The 21,765-nt window shown below is 35.4% G+C and overlaps 1 protein-coding gene across 7 annotated transcripts in view; it reads right to left on the bottom strand.

Annotated features, from left to right (window-relative positions):
- The window catches only part of kek5 (leucine-rich repeat, immunoglobulin-like domain-containing kekkon 5 protein), a 150,414-nt gene that overhangs the window by 21,969 nt on the left and 106,680 nt on the right, over positions 1-21,765 (bottom strand). For 4 of the 7 annotated variants that reach the window (XM_088044034.1, XM_088044035.1, XM_088044037.1 and 1 more), the window contains one exon: positions 21,447-21,475. The exons of 2 other annotated variants lie outside the window; for them this stretch is intronic. The gene's annotated coding sequence lies outside the window, so the exon portion shown is untranslated. Of the gene's footprint in view, positions 1-3,052; positions 3,072-21,446; positions 21,476-21,765 lie in introns of those variants that run through there. One more of the 7 variants, XM_088044043.1, reaches the window with a different exon arrangement.

The raw sequence follows: 21,765 nt of genomic DNA, 5'->3' as shown, positions 1-21,765 counted from the left end.
AACTCGACTTTATCTACGGAACAAATGGATGGTTTCACGCGACGAATTTATGGTGGGAACACGACGGAGAACATTTAGACGCTCCTCGTCCCTCTTACCTAAGTTACCATGAGCCGAGATTTATGGGCGACTGTGCCCCCACGCCCGTGAAATATTGTTAACGTTCGCCCTATATCAATAAACAAAAAAAGAGACTGCAACTTCGGAATTGAAAACCGATCCGGAAGTTGGGGCGCGTTTTCACGAACAAATAGAATTTTCGTATGCAAACAGGATGGAATTATGTACACAATTGGAGGAATTCGTCTTGATCAAACAGCGACGGGGGCACGTCTTTGATTCATATCGGGCATGATCCAAAAAATTGAGATGACGGGACGGAAAAATGTTGAAGAGCACGCGAACAAACACCGCGAAACCGAATTTTATAATAGGAGAGACTAGAACAAGCTGCATGTCCGGACTAAGGCCCCTTTGCCACTGAGTCTTGCTTCCGAACTGTGAAAATTAATTTCTCTCCGACAAGTAGACAAAGAAAAGCGTATTTTGAGTTGCCTATAGTAGCAATGAGATACGACCAGTTCGTACCTGACCAATTCGTCCCTCGATCAATTCGTCCCGGGCTCTTTCCTTCGTAATGCAATTTGTCCCCAGTTTAATTCGTCCCAATGTAATCTCTGATAATAATTGAAGAATGTGAATTATATAATTTTACCTAAAATTGCAACGCTAAGTAAATTCGTTTTATTACAATTAAAAAAATCAAATGTAATAAAATTATTACTGGTAAATAAAAACATTTATAGAGAAAACATACAAAAAATTGCAATGTTAGCATGCAATAAAGACGCATTACAAATTAATAAGAGTTTGAGGAAGAATGAAATAATAATTATTATTGTTTGAAAAATATTCTAAATAATTTTCAATGATCGAAAAAAAAATTCTTTATAAGAACAAATATCTGGAAATGAATTTTTAAAAAGTCTTTACGTGTCCACCAAAATAAAAAAATACATTAAAGTAGTAAATCTGTAATATACAGGGTCCGGCAACACTTGTGTCCACCCCCAAAATCGTTTTTAATTTTAAAGTTACAATTTTGAAAATTTGCGTACGCTCATAGTTGACAAAGCTCTAGAAGCTGACGCAAAAATTTGTTTTTTATCACGGTTTGGTTGGCGTCGCGACGCTTAAGAAGTATAATTTTTAGCGATTTTTGAGTTTTTGCGGAAATATTCGCAAATTAAATTTTTTTTCAACATAACTGTGATACAAATATCTGAGTTTTAATTTTAAATCTAATGCACATTGTGTTTAAAATTTGCGAAAAAAACGTGATTTTATCAAGTTAGTTTAAAAAATTATGACAGCGCAGCGGCAAACTACGTTTACACCAAAATTTCACAAGTCACTTTATCCACTCTTATAAAAGTTAATTTTGATTAACACGGGCGTGTTGCATTTTATGGACACCAGAAATCGTTAATTAACATCGACAAAGCGACAATTTCACCAAGTAAGACTTTTGTTTCAATCTAAAGCGTACCTAAGGATAGATGTCATTTGTGACACAAGATGTTGACAGATGGGTGTAAACGTAGTTCCTAATTTTGACGTAATGAAATTGGAAACTAACTTGATAAAACAGCATTTTTTTCTCAAATTTTGAAGTCAATTTGCATTGAATAAAAAATAACAACTGAGATATTTTTAACACATTTATATTGAAAAAAAAATAATTAAATTAGGGGTTTATATCACAAAACCTCACAATTACCTAAAAATTAGATTTTTAAAGCGGCGCGACGCCAAAACTATCAGTGATAAAAAACAAATTTTTGCGTCAGCTTCTAGAGCTTTGTCAACTGTGAGCGTATGCAAATTTTCAAAATTTTCTCTTTAAAATTAAAGACGATTTTGGGGGTGGACACAAATGTTGCCGTACCCTGTATTAAGAAAAATATTTTTTAATGAGCACATTAGTTTCCTGCAATACATGTTAATAAAAATAAATACTGGTTGTTTAAACTCTCACGACGCCAAAAAATAAATTATTATTATTAACGACAATTTTAGGGGTGGCTACAATTGCTACCAGACCCTATGCAGATAATAAATGTGCAGTTGATGCTCTTATTATTATAGCGCATGTAAACAAACCTTTCAGGGACAAATTTGCGGGGGGCGAATTTTCAAGAGGACGAAATAACTGGGGACAAAAAAGTCGGTGACGGAAAGGTTTGGGGACCAATTGCCGGGGACGAACCGTCCGCAAATCGTAGAAATTTGGGCCTGAAATGTGCGGAATCCGGGCATGATGGAACTGCGAATCAATTTTCATTTACCCAGTGGAAACGGGTGGTGAAATAAAATAGCTACAATTCCGTGTCGTAGTGTAATTACGCTCTTCCCAATTTCAACCCCCGTAAAATGATTTTCCGCGGTGCAATAATTTTTTTATGTACTTTCCTCGCATGACGCCTGTACCCTCAACTTTGTCTGACTACTTTATTATTTATCTTTATTGGGCGAAAGAACACAAACTGAAATGTGGCCCTAAAGTTGAACTTTCCCATAAACTTTATACTGGCCCACTTTCAACCACCACCATAAAATATGCAACCAACTGTGCACGATTCCGTTATTGACACTCGAAATCTGATACACGAACAATTAAGGTAACATCTTCCTCCCTCGTAATCTGTTTTAATAAGTGATGTTCGAAAACGTTAACGTCTATATCCCTAATTACGTTTGTTGGGAAAATGTTTATTTAACGGTGATGAAACCGGGACGTTGTTTTCAGATACCCGGAGCTGAATTACAGTCCGAGTCGATTTCGCCCGTATGTATGGTGCACAAACACACCCACTTGCTTTTCTTTGGCTTTTTCTTGGGAGGAATCGAGGGCGTGAAAAGTAGTGGAAAAAATTGCGAGAGAAAGAAATGTGTGATTTAAGACTAGGGTTGAAGGGATATATAGGGTGACTTTAAAAAGAAAAGGGTCGCGGACTTGGGGAATTCAACACACAGACACACAAAATCTTACCGAGCACACAAGTAGAAACGAGTTTATAATTACAAAAATGAGCTGTAATCATAAGCGACTGATAACGTCCTCGGTCTCAGTTTTAAGGTCACTTATAATAAATACTCTGAAGGTCGAAACAGCAGTGGATCTCCCTATTTATGATGACTGTGATAAAAGTCGTGATAACTCAGAGCAAAGTGACGAACAAAAAGTGAGTCACTTCCCTAAATGATGCAATGACTGTATTTGTTCACTTTAATTGAGTCAAGTTTTATTAAATTTCAATCGCCCCCGAGTTAATGTAGGCAACTTTGACACAAAAATGAGACGGTAAAATGAATCGACATGTGAAGAACGTCGGAATTTCCAATTATGCTAACTCTCAAATTTTGACGAAGGTTTCAAACTTGTCCGCAATTTTTATGAGCAAATTTAGTTGTAATTGGTATTTGCGTTTAAAATTTTACACTACAACTGTTGAAAGTGAACACTGGACAAATACAATATTCATGTAAAGTATTGAATTAAATATTTATCTAACAAGTCTTGCTTGAATTATAGCCCCCATTTCTGTCGTTTAATATTTATCCCTGTAATCGGCAGAGCATCGTGATAATAGATTGCTTTTAAAGCGCTCCGACTTTTCTGATCTCGAATTAATTACAGTATAAATAAATGTAGTTAGAACACGAGCACTTTACACGAAAATTTAAGAATATCGATTTGACCTGGCCGTGTTTATTCTAAAATTAAACATGTTTATCTTCAGTACCAGCACAAATGTTGTGAGAGTAATTTCCCTTATTAACCGTAAAAAATAGAGTAAACGACTTTACGTTAATTAAGTTGAGTCTGTAATGCAATTATAGGAAACAAAGGACCTTATTAAAATCCATTAATGTTGGTGGCGTTTTCATTGAACATATTTCAAAGCGAAATTAGGAGTGCATACAGTACGACTAAAAGCCTGCATTAATACTGTGTTGTGGGTAATTGCAAGGTACCGATAAATTACCGGGATTAGTATGAAGAAATAGAGAAATTTTACCTTGCTCTGTGATTTCCTATCACGAAGGACGCATCCGAGACGAAGAGCCCGCGAACACTGAGTCCAGAATCTTGCTTTCGTGGTGAAACGTGCTCGTCTTGACGTTAAGAGGATGAAAGTTGCAAGTTCTAGCAATAAATTACGCGTGGATTGTCGGTAATCCAAGAGGTGGTGACATCCCTTATTGTGGCAGAGGTACAGTGACCATCCCTTGCATCTCATCTCAGACAAGATTAAGCTCCTCTGGAAGCCATAAAATCGAACTGCTTTCGAACAGATGCAACAAAACGGTTCTTTTTACACCGATATAAATACATCCTAAAATCGCACCAGGGGTTGAAAAAAGATCCAACGTTTTTACGGCACGATTTCCATAAACGGAGTTTTAATATTAATCAAGTTCCAACAATTTGGGGAAACTTTACAAGTTTTCAAACTTTCCACATTTGAATAATCACGATGTATACAAAGTAGATATTTCAGAATTTCGCAAAATATTTCCGTGTTTAATTTAATCGTATTCTCGACGGAGCTGAAGTTTCGAGAGTTCCACTTCAACGGAGCTTATGCTGGGATAATAACGACAGTAAAGAAACAGATCGGGCTTGTAGAAAACCGATGAGTGACCTCGGTAGTGATTCTACCCTCACTCTTGAGCCCACTACAAAAGAAACTCGGCGACGATTTCATTTTACAAGAGGACGGAAAGAAATCGGAAACGAATTCTATCTGGTAAAGTAGCCTTTCAGGTACGATTTGCGACCTAACAAGAAGACGCATTTCCTGTCTGCTTCACAACAATTTTCTCATTGTTCTTTCGAGAACTTTGTTTTCTTATCTCCTAGATGCGCACTGAAACCAGAAAAATTCGGTTTCCTGTCTCGATCCGGCTTGGCAAAGTTTCCATTATTTTTTTAGAAACCTTCGTCGAGCGGGACATTTCGCAATCAGCGCATTTATATCAAACATTATCCGCTGAAAACGGTTCACACCAAGTTGCCAATAAATAAATAATTTCCGTTTTTCTGCGAAATTAAATTTCTCGCCGACAAGTAACATACAAAAAAGCGTATTTTAGGTTGCCTACATATTTAGTATGCTTTATTTTATTCTTCTTTCCCTTGAGTTACGTATTTAGAAAAAAAGACATACGATAAATATAATGACCACTTTTAATTAGGAAAATGCATAGAATACGAAAAAGAACTGAATTACAGTATTACATGGAAGTTACTCGCAGCTAAATAATCCAATCGTCTATAATGTGCAACTTTATGATTTACGGCCTATAAATAAAAAGCCAAAGACATTGATTGACTACGCAGTAAGACCATAAAATAAAGCTCTTCTCTTCATAACAATTTGTGTGCCTTTTATTACACTTACTTTGGAACCCGTGAATAAAAAATCACAAGTGGAAAACTTGGTACTTCCCAAGTTTAAACTTACTTTCTCATAAAATAAACAATAATTTTGATAAACCTGTGAAAATTATTGAACCCCAAGCAACTCGTTTTCACGCGATCTCGAAGTTTGATAAACGGAGGAGAATCCTTGAAAAATCAATAACTTATTCTCCTGGCTGGTTAATGGTAGGACAATGAAATTTAAAGACCTCACTTATTTATACATGATTATTAACTGTGCCAAATTTTAAAATTCTAGCGCCAGTGATAAAAATTTTAGAAATTTTTTATTTTAGAATTAACAAAAAATTTCAATCATTTAATTCAAAATTCCGAAACTTCGTTAGTGTGAATGGTAGGAGAATAAAATTTGGAGAAAGTACTCATTTAAGGACGATTATTGACTGTGTCAAAATTCAAAATTTTCGAGCCAGAGATAGAATTTTAAAAATTTAATTTTATGATTGATTAATTTTTTCATTTAATTTTCTACCAATTTCTGTGAAATTCCGTAACAGCAACGAATTAAATGCTAGGACAATGGAATTTGGAGATGCTACTTATTTAAACATGATTATCAACTGTGCCAAATCTCAAAAGTTTACAGATAGAATTTTTGAAAATTTTCGATTTTAAAATGAACAAACATTTTCAATATTTTTTCTCAAAATTCCGAAAAATCGTTCTTTTGAATGGTAGAACAATGAAATTTAGAGAAACTACTCGTATTGACAATTTTCTACCATTTCCTGCTAAATTCCCTAATATCGACAAATTAAATGGTAGGACAATGAAATTTGTTGACGCCACTTATTTAAACATGATTATTAACTGTATCAAATTTCAAAATTTTAGCGCTAGAGGTAAAACTTTTGGAAATTTTCCATTTTAGAATTGACAAAAATTTTGAACCATTTTTTTTTAATTCCGAAACTTCGTTAGTTTGAATAGTAGGACATTGCAATTTGGAGAAAATACTCATTTAATGACGGTTATTGATAGTGTAAAATTTTAATTTGTTCCAGCTAGAGATAGAATTTTTATCAATTTCGAATTTTCCAATGGATAACAATTTTCTACCATTTTCTGTTAAATTTCGTAACATCGACAAATTAAATGGTAGGACAGTGAAATTTGAAGACACCGCTTATTTAAACATGATTATTAATTGTGCTAAATCTTAAAAGTTTACAGCCAGAAACAGAATTTTTGAAAATTTTCCATTTTAAAATGAACAAACATTTTCAACAATTTTTTTCCAAATTCCGAAATTTCGTTATTTTGAAATGGTAGGACAATGAAATTTGGAGAAAATACTCATTTAATGACGATTATTGACAGAGTAAAATTTCATTTTTTTTCCAGCTAGAGATAGCATTTTTAAAAATTTTGAATTTTTGAATGGACAACAATTTTCTATCGTTTTCTGTTAAATTCCGTAACATCAACAAATTAAATAGTTTTGTTTAAACATGATTATTATCTGCAACTTTATGATTGACGGCCTATATATCAAAAGCCAAAGACATTGATTGACTGTCGCAGTAAGACCATAAAATGAACCTCTTCTTTTATTACACTTACTTTAGAACCCGTGAATAAAAAATCGCAAATGGAAAACTTGGTATTTCGCCAGTTTAAATTCAAACTTTATCATAAAATAAACAGGAATTTTGATAAACCTGTAAAAATTATTGAACCCCAAGCAACTCGTTTTCACACGATCTCGAAGTTTGATAAACCGAGGAGCATCCTCCAAAAATCAATAACTTATTTTCCTGGCTAGTTAACTCTTTGAAAAGCAACATGGTCCGATCTCTTTACCATTTTGATTCTCTCCAAGTGATTTATAACCATCTGTGGTGGTGTTCGATCAGAGTGTGGCGACCGTAGTCGCGGCCACTTGTTGAAGACCTCTTCCGCAACACACAAAATGATCCTGTTACGGCTGATTGACCTCGCCCGTTCCGGATGACTCTGACTTTAATCGTGCTAATGCATCGTTTCATTTAACGCGGCAATTCCAGTCGTGCGATTACCATTACAACACTCGTAATAATAATAATTAAAATCGATTTTTCTCCATTGGCGTTTTTATCGGAGACAAATTCTTGTCCAACGAGCAACGAGGGATTTATGCGCTTTTCAGCGCCGTGATAAGATCGCTAAGGTTGGATGTGACCTTGCCCTTTGGGGTTCTGGGAGCGTTATCGCTTTTTTGCTTCTTCTTCGCCTGTTTTTTATGTGGTCTTGTTTATGACAGAAGAATGGAATGCGTGGATGAGAAGTACGAATTTTTCGTTTAAATAAGCGAGGAGATCGGGTCCACACGCAACTGCGATTTGTTATTTTTTTATTAAACCCTTGCAGAAAAAACGGAGAGATATTACATCGATTAATTAAGTTTTTATGGTTACGTGTCTCTTTTACATTGCGAGTTTTTCTAAATTAACTTGTAATCGTTATTGGAATGATAATGACACCTTTCCGGAGAGTGGAACTGCCCACCATTAAAAAAATGAAGCCATTCCATAAAGTATGTTTGTATTCCACGTCGTTTCTATTTACTATCCAACGACAGACACTTTTCGCGATAAGAAAAATCACCGACGATGGAGCAAAGAGCCAATCAAACGAATGATTTGGTAAATATGTATAGTGGGGATATATCACATCCACATTAGCTATTTAGAGAATATTCCAAGGAATGCCGTTGAATGTAACTGAATAGGACGGTGCTCGTTGAAAACCGACTGAATAAAAGCGTGATTTCAAATAGAAGAGACATCTGAAACGTTACAATATCTCCGGCTGAAAATAGGAATCCCGAACAATATACCTAGGATCATACATTTTCAAAAGAATTTACAAGACGCTTTTATTCAAATAGACCGTCACAAACATGCACAGTTCGCGTTTTTACTTTATCAGGCTCAGTCGGGGGCGGCGAAAAAAATTATTTAATTGAGCCCTCAAAAGAACTGAAGAATTGGGACACGCACAACGATTAGATTATCGAAAAAGTTTGCTCCCGCAGGGCAGGACTCCGAGAAATTTGTAAAATAAGTTTGTTTAACATGCGTTCAAGTTTGATTTTTTCAGTTTTGATTAACCATTTGAAAATTCATGAAGCTTTATAATGCATCACTCAAAAAGTAATTAAAAAATCGCTGAAGTCGTCGCTAAAGTCACATTCTGACAAAATATTTAAGAAAAACTGATTTTAGAATTAACAAAAATGTTCAATCATTGTTTCCAAAATTCCGAAACTGCCTTAATTTGAAGAATAGAACAATGAAATTTAGAGAAAGTACCCATTTAAAGACCATTATTGACTGTGTAAAATTTCAAAATTTTAGAGCCAGAAATGGAATTATAAAAAAATTGGATTTTTGATTTACTAACAATTTTCAACCACTTTTTCAGAATTCCAAAACTTCGTTAGTCTTATTGGTAAGATAATGAAATTTGAAGAAACTACTCGTTTAAAGACGATTATTGACTGTAAAATTCTCGAGCCATAGATAGAATTTTTTTTAAATTTTGAATTTTCGAATGGACAATCATTTTCCACTATTTTTTGCTAAGTTCCATAACATCGACGAATTAAATAGTAGGACAATGAAATTTGGGGACGTCACTTATTTAAACATGATCATTAACTGTGCCAAAATTCAAATTTTTTGAGCCAGAGATAGAATTTTTGGAAATTTTCGGTTTAAGAATTAACAAAAATTTCCAACTACTGTTTCTAAAATTCCGAAACTTCGTTAGTATGAATGATAGGACATTAAAATTAGGACAGAGTAATTATTTAAAGGCGATTATTGACTGTGTAAAATTTCAGAATTTTAGAGCCAGAGATTGAATTTTTTTAAATTTAGGATTTTCGAATTGACAATAATTTTCTAGCATTTTTTGGTAAAATTCCTAACATCGACAAATTAATTGATAGGACACTCAAACTTGGAGGCGCCACTTATTTAAACATGATTATTAACTGTGCCTAATTTCAAAAGTTTTGAGCCAGAGAGAGAATTTTTGAAAATTTTCAATTTTAGAATTAACAAAAATTTTTAACAATTTTTTTCAAAATTCTGAAACTTTGTTAGTATGTATGAGTGGTAAGACAATAAAGTTTGGAGAAAGTACTTATTTAAAGACGATTATTAACTGTGTAAAAAGGCAAAATGACTAGCGGCTTTTGACGGATTTTGGGGCCGATAAAATTCCCATTTTCGCCTATTTTATATCTCACTAAAAACTTCCCGTTTATCCTCTCCCCCATTTGATTTTTGTAAATTCTCCCCACGACAGCACCGTTGGCACCTCCGCCATCGATCCCCGTTGCGCGATAATTTCGCCCATTTTCCCCACATCCACGTGTGCCATAAACGAGTATATTTGTGCACGTGATGAATTTGTCGCCTCGCTCCGAGATTTCCATCAAGAATAACAACATTTTTTACAGCTTAACGCTTCCCCAAACGACGCTAATAACACGAGTCGTAAAGATCAAATTTGTCAAGTCTTGAGTTAATTAATCAGAATAGTTGCATATGTTGGCGTCTTGACAAAGAGATTTGTTGTTACGAGAGTTTCTAATGGCGAAAGTTTTTGGAGTTTTACGACTTTCGGTGTTAACTTCAACGTGGGAAATAATTCCGAGGATTTTTTCAAGAGACTTGTTTATGTATCGAGGAGTGAGGCACGTGATGAGGACTGAATAATGCGCGACAAGGGACTCTTAGCTTTATCTTAATGGTAGTGATAATGTCGTCGTGAGTTGGTGGTGACGGGACTAATAATGAGCCAGTTAAAAAATGACAGTGTGGTCAATAGGGGTTTGAGTTTTCGTTGTGTTGACGTCCCTTCATTTTTAATCTGTCGTTTTTAAGTTGGCTTTATGTAAATTTATGGTAACGCCCTTGTCATGTTCAAATTTGTCCATCGGTGCTTCGATAGGGCGAATTTCCATAGATATAGGAGTCCTTGTACAAGATAAACATTTTTGCTGGAAGATAAATGATGCGCCCGAAGAAATGCTTTCATGTTATTATCAAGGTTTTGGGCTGATGTAGGCCCGGTATTAAGCGAATTCATTATTCAACTACGTAATGAAGCAATGCATTTTAATGAAACATTTTCGTTGCCCGACTTGCTACTTCTTAGCATCCACTGAAGACTATCATATTTCAATATAAAACTGTCACAGTCGAACGCACCGTATATTGACGAGCGTATTTTTCAACGTTGACAAGTCGTAATGTGTTCTCCGATGTTCGCAATGAATGGTTGTTTTTCCCCCATATTTCATCCCCTAAATTTATACGAAATTATCAGTTTTTCCAACGGAACCATTATTTTTGATGTAGGGGGCTCCAAATTAGTCTCAACTAACTACTCTATTTTCATACGACGCGGTTTTTATACAAAATAAAAAATTATGTACTTGCGAGAGATTTATTTTATAACCTGAGACTTTTAAGGCCTTTTACAGGATTATTTCGGGGTTTTATGGCCGTGTAACCGCATCGGCCTTTCGCCGACAGAAGGGGCACGTCGCGGGAAACACAACTCGAATATTTTATTTCACTTTACTATTCATAAAAGTATTGTTTTATTACACACATAAATCGCAATTAAGTTCGTTGGCATTTTCTTTGGCTTTGGTAAAAAATTAGAATTAAATTTCTACGCAAATTGAAATTAAAATTTAAAATTAAATTAATACTTGAACTAGTAGTGGGCTAAAAACCGTATTCATTAAAAAGCCGTGTTAATTTTGTTTTGTAATAAATAATTTAAAATCAATTGATAAACCGGACATCCATATCCTGTTAAACCATTTTTAATACAATGCTCTGGAATTTGTTTATTAATATATTTATTTATAGCCAGTAGATATCAAATTCACCGCCGCTTTTATGAAAATAATGAGAGAATATTTAAAATATTTTCACCAAATATGCAAAATTCATATTATGTTAAGTAAGGTTTGTAATAATAATAATAATCAAAACAAATACCCATTTTGCAACACGTTCCGAAATTTTAGTGCCCGTAGCCCGTAGGCACGTTTGGACAATGCGTCGCGTGTGTAAGATCCATTTCGCACGGGTAACAAACAAGATTTTTCCAACAATCGCAACAAAATCGAGCCAAATTTAAAAAAGAATAATTGAAGTGATAATTATTTTAAAATTCGAGATATTAAAAAGTTAATCTAGTAATTTCAACATTGATAGTCAGCAATTCCATACGTCACGGGTGTGACAAAATGACAACATTTTATTAATTTATTTTTGACCAAGAGCATTTTCAAGCAAAAGTATACTGTCATCAGATAGGTTACAGTGCTCTAAATTATCTAAATAAAATTTGTTAAGTTATGACTGTAGATCATAGAGAAATAAATTAATTTGTAGCGTCACGGGTGTGACGCGTACAAATTAAACTTGTTGTTTTTAATAACATTTTTCTATATTTCTGCGAATCACAAAACTCTGATTCCTCCTCCTTTGGTACACAAATATATGAATTATAGGGGGACATTTCAAGCCTCTTTGCAATTAGAATAATCAATTCAATTGTGCACTGTATATTTTACAAAACTGTCACGGGTGTGACATACATTTGCAACGGGCGTGACAAAGCAAAACTTGTTAAATAAGCGTTGCAAAAAAACGAAAATAATGTAGCAGAAAGACTAATTTTATTAATGCTTGTAACATTTTGAACAAAGTAAGTCATATTTTACACAGACGAAGGCGCCCACAGTCCCCAGTTTCGGTTTCACAAATCGGTCGAGTCTACTTATATCCGCTAGACATACCTACATCCACCCTAAACTAACTTCTTTATTTGGACAAAATATGAGATATTGTTGGATATTTGGTATTGATTGCTTGAATATTTTTACTTAGTTGATTCAGATATTTTGACTTTAAATTCACCAGTATACAAAATATTGATATTATTAATTGATTTTTTGCTTTCAAGAAGAAATCCTTTGCAGAATTGTTGATTGCCTTTCTGTGAACGATACGTTTATTTGTGCCTCCCATACCATCCAGAGTTTCTTTAACATGTGAGCATTTTATTAGGAGTTGTTAAAACCAACTGTGTGTACATGTTTAAGCCTTAAATCATCAAATTTGGAAAGTCCGATCTAACAATTGTCACACCCGTGACATTTATTTTCAGTATTTCTCTAATATATCTTTTAACTTTAATTAGTGCAAAAACTGCATTATCAATTTTCTTAACAAAGTTTTAATTCAAAAACAAATTATGAAATTACTTTTTTATGTATTCAGTATCTGATGTGTTAAGTAAATAGTTCAAACTGATTTGTCCACTAATTTTAAATTCTTGGAATTTATATTTTGAGTGAAAAAAAAATAAGTGAAGTTAAGCGAAAAGTTTAATTAAAATAGATGAACGAAAGTGTAGTTAAAAGAAGGTGGTTATTTAAAGTATCAAGAAGCAAACAATTCAACCATTGACGGTTTTGGTTAATTTAAGATTTATATATTCGATTTTTAACAAAATTACGTTTCTGCAAGATGTTTTAGTTTTTAATGTGTCAGGTTCAGTTCGTGTGGAACTGCTGTAGTGTAATAATTCGAAAAGATGGATATTTTGAACAACGAAAATGTGACAATAGAAGTAAATCTTATTCTTAGAAAATGGGATTTATATGAATTGAGAATTAGAGAACACACAAAGAAGTAGCCATTTTAAAAATGAACTTTTGTCTTAAAAATCCGTGAAAATGAATATTATGAACACTGAAAACCCGACAGTAGAAAGTATTAGAGATTGATTTCGGATCTTGAAATGTTTCAATATTTAAACTGCAAAAAAATTAAAATTTTATCTAGTGACTGCAACATTGACAGTGTCATAATTCGGGAAGATAAACATTTTGAGCAACGAAAATGTAATAATCAAAGTAAATCCTATGATATTAATAATGCAGTGAACGATTCGAGAAAATGGGATTTTTAGAAACTGAATATTAGAGAACACAAAAATTCGGATTGTCATCAGAAATGGCCAATCTAAAAATTAACTTTGATTGAGCTTGAAAATTCGGAACAATAAACATTTTAAACACTGAATTTTGTGTTAATTTAAGAACCTTGAAACTTGTAAATGTTAAAAATGTGAGAAAGCAAAATTTTGAAATTACAATAGTAAGACAGTGTAATAATTCGTGAAAATGAATATTTAAAATAATGAAAGAGTGACAATTGAAGAATGATACTGACATTATAGTAACTAATTTGAAAACATGGGAATTTTAGATACTGAGTATTAGACTTTAAACTTTAAAAAATTTAAAACTTGGAAACATTAAAATTTGATCTAATGACTGCAGCCTTGAAATTCGAGGAAATATTAGCAGTAAAAAAAATCATGTACACTACGCTCGCGAAAAGCTCCTAGCGAAAGCTCGCTCACATGCAGCTGGACTATCATTTCATTATACCGTTCGTTTTGCTATGAGGTTTTTACGGCCCTTGCACTGTAAAAGCATGACGCACTAATATATCACTTTTAACCACAAAAAACGTGTCATTTTGAACCAAAAATGTCAACTTTATACGACGATTGTAGAAAAACATTTTTTCGCAAAGCGAGGGATTTTTACAGCCCCCGACATCCCCGTTGTAAGTTATCAAAAATTCGTCGCTCGTGCTGCTCGTCAAAAAGCACAAATCCTCCCTTTTTTATTTTTTTTTTTCGACATAAATGTATCAAAGCGATCGTTGCGGTCGTTCGTTTTAGAGTTATATCTTTTCGTGAAATTTTAATGGCGAAATATCAACAAAACCGCTATTTCTGACGGTATTAACCAGCCCCATGTTTACAGTCTTTGCAATGCGGCGATCGGAACAAAAAGTCTTTTGTGTTTAGGAGTAACGAGTGGATTGCCGTGTGTTTACGCGCTGCTTTTAACATTTCATGGTCGATGTAGTGGTGCGCTCCAGCCCGCATGTAAAAATCAGTTTTTAAAACGGTAAATAGTCCGGGTTTTCACCTCTCACATTTTAATTTCCACACGTTATAAAAACTGATGTGAATAAAACATCAATTCTAATAACTGGAAGTTGGGTTCCGGATTTTTCGGCCTTCATAAATATGAATAAGTAGTTTGGCAATTAACAAAACGGACGTCTTTACGATATGAAAATTTTTCGGAAATGAACGGTGATGGTCGTGTCGGAGGAAAACGCGTAATTTTTCACTGAAAAAACCATAATAGGAAATGCCAGAATTTACTGCGTGAATTTCCTTCGAGTTTCTTAATTGAAAAATGAGACTTTGAGGAAAAGCGACATGTGCTCATGAACTCGCTCCGTTTTTGACAATTTGCATTTGAATTATGTCACGGAGTCGACGTTAGCGCCGCGTTATTAGCGGTTTTTGTCTGGAACAAAGTTTTTATTGTGCTTTGAGACAGCTCCGCATTATAACCAAACTTTGCTAATAAATAAGTAACATTGTAGAACTCCGTATGGGGTATTGTGTTTTGAATTAATGTTTACATTTATTGCCATTTAGTAAGTAGCAAGGACCCGCCATAAACATCCAATCTAAACTTTCCTCTTGTTTAACAATGATCTGTTTTTACCGGAGCTCCGGGCACTTAATCCGGGCCCACTGACCGCACAAACTAAAGAAAATACATAACGAGATACAACCAACAAAAAATGTAAAGCCGAAAGTTATACAAACGCGTCCACTTTCTTAGATAAATGAAACAAATTTTTTTATTTAATTTCTGTGGTACAGTTTGTACGGTTCTCGTGGAAGCAAAAACGCTCCACTTTTGTAATAAATATTCATTTTGAAAAAGCCGAGTCCTACATTCTCGTTTCCCACATGTTTCGCTTCCATATTTTAAATTGAAGTTGTGTCACGCGAACTTCCCATTGCACTTTCCTTTTCGGAAAAAGTCATCGGCGTTCCCTCGTCCTCGATATAACTTCAGAATCAATTACAATTTTTCCCCATTTCGCGTTTCCCACGTTGAGCACCTCTTAATGTAAACAACACAAATTACCGTTTGAGAGTTCCTATTTTTCTTGCTTAAAGTGTTATTTACCGTTGCTTCTGACGTTTTATTGAAAAGCAATTACTCGGAAAGCCGTTTTAATAACATTACCGGACCACTAGAATCTGTGTTCATTTAAAAGAGCTTCAAACATAAATACAGGACGAGTAAAACGTTAATAAATCAGTTCGTTTATTCTATCAAATATAAGGGATGGAGGAACTGCGTCGGTTTTAGAAAGAAAACAAAGCGGAGACTATTTAAAAATGTTTATAGACGAGTTTTTGAGGGGTTATTGCAAAAGTTTGAACGAGCCAATAATTCAAGTCGTAATCTAACTTTGACTTGGTTCAATTCATACAATTTAGTCATATTACGTGTGTTACAAAGTTCTGGGATTTTCGTTGGTGAAAAACAACGTTGTCACTCGTTAATAGTTAATTAAAATTTAAAGTAAATTAGGAGCGTCTAAAAAAAGGAAAAAGCTCGCCCTCCAACGTCAGACCAGAGTAACGAACCCCTAAAGTGACATGTAAAACATGAAACATTTTCATAAACCCTTGAATTTCCTGCTCCTGCTCTGATTAAGTCACCAGAATAATTACGCCCGAGTCTACGCAGGATTCATATCAAAGTCACGAAAGTTGCCTTGAATTTTTGAAACAGTAAAATCTCTTATCGTGTAAGACCATGAAACTGGAGGACGAGCTGATTTTCATTTTAATCGGAGCTCCTGGATGAGATTAGATTTCGAGACGGGAAAAAATGATGGTCTGTGTGGAATTCGAGATTAATACTGCAGGTTTTTCGTGGACGAGGTCAATTCGAGAGGATCTTTTGTGCTTTTGTTAGCCCGACGGTTTGAAATTAAGTGGAGGGAAGGAAAATTGTTGATTTGGAGAGCAAAGTTCCATATTTGGGAACGAAATAAAATTAGCAGGAGTCCGCTCCTGCGTGGATCCCCGAGGCGCCGGCAATTAAAAAGGTAATAACTCCAGTCTCCGGTCATTTATTCGACTGAAGTGTCTCAAGATCCTGTGCAGCTTGTTAACCGCACCTCACCTGGAATGATTAAAAAGGGAGAATGGCGTCTTCACCGGCGTCGGCGTCTTGACGTCAACGCTTTAATTGGTCGCTGCGGGCGCCGAGAATATGACACTATATGAATAACAGTGTCAGGAGGCTTTTGTCTACTATCTCATTATACGGTGGTTTTAGCAATTTACCATGTAGTCATTCACTCTATGCCCTGATGATATCCGATAAACTGAATAACCAAGCGCCCTTTAAATTTTATAACTTTCCCTAGTGCATTGTACGGCCTTTTACGTCGGGACGATCCCATTATTAATCAAACGTTTATCAACGAGAATGCCGCTTTTTCCGCGAGAAACGAGCGCACGGTTGAATATTCGCACAAACAAAGTTTACGTCTTCATTATCCTTTGTTGGATGTGTTGAGCACCGCGGACGCCTCCAGCGGCAATAAACACGAGCACTATACTATCCTGCGAGATTTAAATAATTCCATAAAAAAAGAAACAAGATGACTGGCTTCGTTTACACACACGGTAAACTCGTAGGCGGCACACTAAAAGGTGCCACCAAAAAACAAAGCTTTCCACAAAACCAAGCAACGTTGACACAGTTGGAGCGAAGCAAAACATTTTTGGGGCGCTTAGCACGCCCGAAGTAGAGACAACTTTTATGGAACTAAAAACGGTTTTTCTATATTAACAGCTATCTTCTGAGTTACTGCTTTTTAATTTTTGAACACAGAATTTTAATAATGGCTTCTTAAGTAAATAAGTCAATCGTTTTATCTTAGTATCGGAGATAAACATTTCGGAACTAAAAATTTACAATCCCCAATTTTTAACGCTTCTAATTTGATTATTTATTGACGGACGTGAATATATCGCGCAGTTTTGGATTCTGCGTAAATTCTGCGCAAAATGAGCACATGATCTCGACCGATTAGATTTAGAGTCTCTAGAACCACAAGGTCTTAAAAATCTTCTTTTCATTTTTCGAATTCGAGTTCAGATTGGATTCTTATGTAAAAAAAGGCGAGAAAACGGGTTGTGGTTTCTTTTTATCTGTTGTAGTTTCGAAGATATCAAGTATTAAAAATTTGAAAAATAAAAATCAATTACATATTCAAAAATATAAACGGCCATAACTCAGTTATTTGTTTTCGTATGTGAATTTTGAGCCCGGATTTGGAATCTGCGCGATATTCTGCGTAAAATAAGCCCAACGCAAGTTGGTCCCAAAAATAGGCGAGATGTCGATAGCAGCATTTAGTCATGATTTTTTTTTTCGAAGAAATCAAATTTTCGACTATCGAAAAATCTAAGATCGAATATTTAGTTAAAAACATGCCAGAAAAACGATGGCGAAAACTGTATCTTTCCATCTGTCGCAGTTTCGGAGATATTGAGCACCTATACTTCCAAACATTCAAAAATGGCCCTCTGAAGGCCCTCTGAAGACTACCACAGAATTCAATAATAACTCAATTATTTCTTGACGTACGTTAAAAATTCGGCCTGTTTTGGATTCCGCGTAAGTTCTGTGTTAGATAAGCACAAATTACTTGAGTTTGTTTCACAAATAAACGAGATATTGATAAAAATTTGTTTTTATGGGGTCTTTTTGGAGTGATTTTCAAAGAATATTTTCGAAGCAAAATCGACATTTAATACCTTTGAGTTACATCAATCGAAAGAGCAGCTCAAAATCTATCAACTGGCAAAATCCCAGATCGCTAAGTCAGATAGTTTGCCAATGGTGGGCAAGAAACTAAAAATTGAAAAATTTTCATCGATTCAGTCGGAATTTTTTTTTTCGCGAAAAATCGACCATCAAATTTTGAATATATGAGGGTGAATTCTAAAGAAAAAAAGCGCGAGAAAAACGATGGCGCAAACCGTTTCGTTTTATCTGTTGTAGTTTCGAAGATATCGAGCATCAAACATTTGAAAAATAAAAATCAACTAATCGAAATTTTAAACGGCCATAGCCATAACTCACTTATTTGTTGTCGTACGTAGATTTTTTGAGCACCAATAGTTTGAGATAACTTTATAAATAAGTGAGATTTCGACCGAATTAGGCTTAAAACCTCAGAAATTCGGGATTATGTAACACATGATTTTTATCTGGACAGCGATATTCAAAATTCAGTTGGAGCAATTTGGCGCAATTGCTAATAAGCCAAACAGTCGCCGCTAATACGCTTCAGCATTGCAAAAGGTTAATTATTCTGGACCTTCAGTCACGTCGAGCGTACGTCCATTTCAACCGCGAATGTTTGCTTAAAAATTAGTTAAATCTGAAACAACCGCGCGGAACAGTAAACACTGCTATCGATTTGACGTTGACGGACTTTTGATGTTAATCGGAAAACGATGCACTCATCCTGATGGCGAAACACTCTAACTGACTTTCTCTCTTATCTTTCGCCCTCGAAACTTCAAGGTGAATTTTCGCCACAATAAAGTTTTTTATCGTGGCCAACAACTCCCTAGATTACGAGAAGTTCTCCCGGTTTTTCCGTTTTTTTGTTTGTAATTATTTCCCCTTCGACTTTGTTTACCGAAATGAACATACAACGAAGGCTGTATTTCACACGATCTGACGTTGCAGCCGATATTGCGGGTAACTCGACGTCACGTCTTCGTAGCTTTAATGAAAACACGGCCAACTTTAATATAAAGCAGGCGTTTAGATGTAACATTACCCTATTCCTGAAGACAAACAGCCATTCCGCAATACTGATGTCATCCATCCTGGTCCGGACGGCCGTTTTTCACCGAGCATTTACGCAAATTGACTAACCGGATATCGCGTACAACACAATCCGTCTTCGGGTAGTTGCATTAAAATAATTAACTCTTCTTTCTGGACAGGAATGGAAATTGTTAACTCCGCCGGAAAAAATCTTGACAATGGAAAAACCAGTTTGAGGAAAACCGACGCTAAGTAGCCCATATTTTTCCGGTTTTGAGTTAATCTATTTTCTATGTTCTTCTCTCGCTGACTTTGCGTGTCTGTTGCTGGGAGGGGGTGATTTATTTAGGGTTTTTTTAAAACAACCGAATTTTATCAGCGGCGGATAAACCAGTTTTACATTTCATGAAATTGTTGCTTTCAACAACGGCGCATCCACCATTTTGCCATGGAAATATCGAGCACGTCGCGTTAGAAAGACATAAAAACGCGATTAAAGAATCAGAGCTTCCGGAGCATCACCCAACTGAACTGGAAGATTTCCATGCAGACTAATAAAAGCGATCACGTTCAATTTTGCCTTATTTTTCACCAAAGGAAGTGTTTGAATACCAGTTCGTTTTAACATTAATTAAAATATGGAATTTTAAGAGCCCGGTCGTGCCGCAGGCGCAGGATTAATTTAAGCCTGTCAGAAATTCACAAAAAAAGAGAAATATGGTTTAAATCCATTTATTTTAACCAGGGAAAAATGGTGGATGCGCACGATAGACTGTTGAAATTGCATAGATACATGATTCTGAAAATTGTATGTTTATAGATAATCGATGCGAGAAAATAGTACAATAACAACTCCATAAACGGTTCTGAAATATCCTGAAACTAAAAACGGAACTTTGCTGCATCGAAATTTCATTTAATATTAATTCCCAACATTTTTCATTTTGTTTTTATTTCTGTGGCCACAATTATGTACCGATTTAGTTCTCGGCTGGGAATGAACATTCGGAATAAAAGCACAAAAACCATCTCGGAATTAAAAAGTCATGTTTCTCTGTAATATGTTAAATTTTTCGTTTTTTGGGCTGCTACTGAATTTTTTGAGCCATCGGAACTTTGTTGCAAAATTTAAACTTAAAGTTGCAGCAAGAAGAAATTGAACGGGTCACTTTGTCATTCCCCCAGTCAAGTTTTTGTGGCCCCCTGAGCTTGAAAGTCTTCGAAATTCAAGACTTTTCAGTCGTTGATAAAAAGCCTTCGGTGTCGAGTTTGGCTCGGTCCAAACCCTTATCCGCTGTCAATACGTCTCGCCGTTACACTCCGCAAGCATCCATCCAAAGTGTGCAAAATTTGCCATATTCCAAAGAAATATAATCCAATTTACACGAAAATGGAAGTCTTTCACATTGCGATCAATGCGAGCGTCATGACAGAGACAGGTGTCACACGCGAGTACATTTTCGGTTAATCCCACACCACTTTGAATTCTCCGGAGTTGAAAAAAGTCTTCGTTCCTGGCACACTATTTTAATTCTATCACATGATTTTTGCGGCCGGAGATTGAATTCTGTGTCCCCGGAACCATAACTCCGGCATAGGGAAAGGCTACAATGTAAGCGTTTTATGTCTGTGGGCGCATTAGGGTAATTACAAGAGTTAGAACGCGCGCCGTGATGGAATTTCCAGCACGATAAGATGCCGTCTTGCAAAGGCCCAAGATTGCAAAATGCCAGCGACGCACGGACCGGAACAAGGTGCAGCCTGGAGCGATTGGATTTTTGCCCGAACCGGAATTAGACGAGCCGTATTTTTTTCTAATTGTTCCTGGGACGGAATTTATCAACGTTCCTCACGGAGATATCAGCCTTCACGCCGTTAAACTCAAACTTGCGTGGATATGGAACATACTCGGGAATTTGGGGGAACGAAAATTTACTTTTAATAAGGTTAGCACTGAGACCAATTAAGACGCTCGTGCGTTTCATACGAATGGAAAAATTAGGACCATTTTCCTGATTAAGGATAATTACTCATCGCAGGGTTCTTCTAATTAGTTTAATGAAAAGAAACGCAAAGTAAGTTTCAAAAGATGAAAAATTAATTAAAAATGCTCGAGGAATGGAACACGAACTTCTCATTACTAAAAGTACAACTTACCGACACATTAAGGACGCTTCCACTCCCAGCTGAAACAAAACAAAGATTTCGTTAGCTGGTGGTGTCGACAGGTGAGTTTTCCTCTCCGTTTTGGAAAATTCTTTTCCTCTTAAACGTGATAAAAAATTACAGAGAAGTCCAGGTTTCCCTCACAAGTTCTTTGGGAGTCTATGAACGCGAAATCGTGAAAAATAAGTTGACAATATAATCGCTCCCCTGATTCATGAAGACAAATCACTTGGGTGATGACAACAATCCATCACTTAACCCAACCAAAACTCCGGACACAGCTTTTGACCGGAAGCAATAAAATCCTCTC

This window comes from Gnatocerus cornutus, chromosome 8 (genome assembly GCF_029298725.1).
Source record: "Gnatocerus cornutus isolate USDA-ARS CGAHR chromosome 8, icGnaCorn1.1, whole genome shotgun sequence".
NCBI lineage: Eukaryota > Metazoa > Arthropoda > Insecta > Coleoptera > Tenebrionidae > Gnatocerus > Gnatocerus cornutus.
This window is presented reverse-complemented; position numbering and strand designations above follow the sequence as displayed.